This window comes from Petaurus breviceps, unplaced genomic scaffold (assembly GCF_028583685.1).
Source record: "Petaurus breviceps papuanus isolate PSGF00001 unplaced genomic scaffold, PetGlider_PUasm1.0 91041, whole genome shotgun sequence".
Taxonomy (NCBI): Eukaryota; Metazoa; Chordata; class Mammalia; order Diprotodontia; family Petauridae; genus Petaurus; species Petaurus breviceps.
The window spans coordinates 29139818-29141238 of NW_027187400.1; the positions used below are offsets into that span (position 1 = coordinate 29139818).

Sequence of the window (1421 nt, forward strand, 5' to 3'; positions counted from 1 at the left end):
CGAACAATGACAACAAAATCTTTTTTAGTTCTAAATCTATGTATGAGCCCATAATTCTAATTCTTCTGAAATTGCGAGGTTTTTTTTGTTGTTTTGGGGACAGGACTTACAAACTGTATTTCCATAGTTATAAGCCTTCCCAAACCCCTTTTAAAAATGATTGCAATCCCTTCCAGTTCCTATTGTGACTCTGTACCCAGCCTCAGTGTCTGTGTCTGCTTTTGAAAAGGAGGAGGACATGGCATTTGAGCAGATGCTTGAAAATGTGGAGAAGCTGCTCAAGGGCATCGACAGGTACAGACTAAAGAACCTGGCCATCCCCAAGCACAGGCCAAGGAGAACACGTATGACCTAGAAATCAACTTGGCTGTGCTCAAGCTATACCAGTTCAAACTGGTCTACTTGTAGACCACAGAGATAGCCCAGATTCTGCTGAAAGCCCTCCCCCACCTGGACTTTACCCTGTGCAAGTGCATGGCTAACTGGGCTCGACAAGAGGAACAGCCCATCAGACAGATCCTGTACTTGGGAGACATGCTGGAGATCTGCCATTTCCAAACTTTCTGGAATGCCCTAAAGGAGAACGTGGATCTCCTTCTCCCTAATGGCATCACAGGCTTTGAAGACGGACCCAAGATTCATCTGCCATGTGGTGGCCATCACATATCAACTTACTGACCTCTGGCTGCTGTCCGAGATGCTGGGAGATATCAGATAACCAGCTGAACGTATGGATGGGCGAATGTGGCTGGAGCCCCTATGAGGCAGGACAGGTCTTCGTTTGCAGCCCAGGAGAGAGTATCAAGCCCAAGAACACTGTGGAAAAGATAGAGGTTGAGAGTGTTTCCAGCATCATGGCCCCCTCCTACTAACTCCTTCTGCTGAATGTCTCCCTTTTTCTGCGTTTTATTTCCCCTTACATACAGTACAGCCGGCTAGCTTAACAAAAGTGCTTTACTTCCTGAAAAAAAAAAAAATATATATATATATATATAGTAATCACTTTTCTGTGTGTTCTCTACATCAATGAAATCCAGGGTCTAGTTTCCCTATCCTCACCCTTACTTCATTAACAGGAGTTCTTAAACTGTGGTCTGTGAATTTAGACTTTGTATTTAGATAATTGAATTTCGATAGAACTGGGGTTTCTTTGGTCATTCTCAGTATTTCATTTATTTAAAAACATCATTCTGAAAAGGGACCCATAGATTTCTCCAGATTGCCAGGGAGGGTGAGGATCCCCTAAAAGGAGAAGAATCTTTGCCTTCTAACCGCAGCTCCAAAACCACCCCAGTTAAGCAAAGTAGGTTACTTTCGATGCCCTCCTGTATATTTTCCTATGGGGATGGCATTTTCCTTGCTGAGATTTAGAAACTAGGTGAAGAAAAACAGCAAGTTTCGGATGCAAATATTTACTGCAA

General features: G+C 43.4%; 1 pseudogene; it reads left to right on the top strand.

Moving 5' to 3' along the window:
- The first annotated feature begins 223 nt into the window (after positions 1–223).
- LOC138154586 (eukaryotic translation initiation factor 3 subunit K pseudogene) lies at positions 224–872 on the top strand (annotated as a pseudogene).
- Positions 873–1421: the final 549 nt, after the last annotated feature.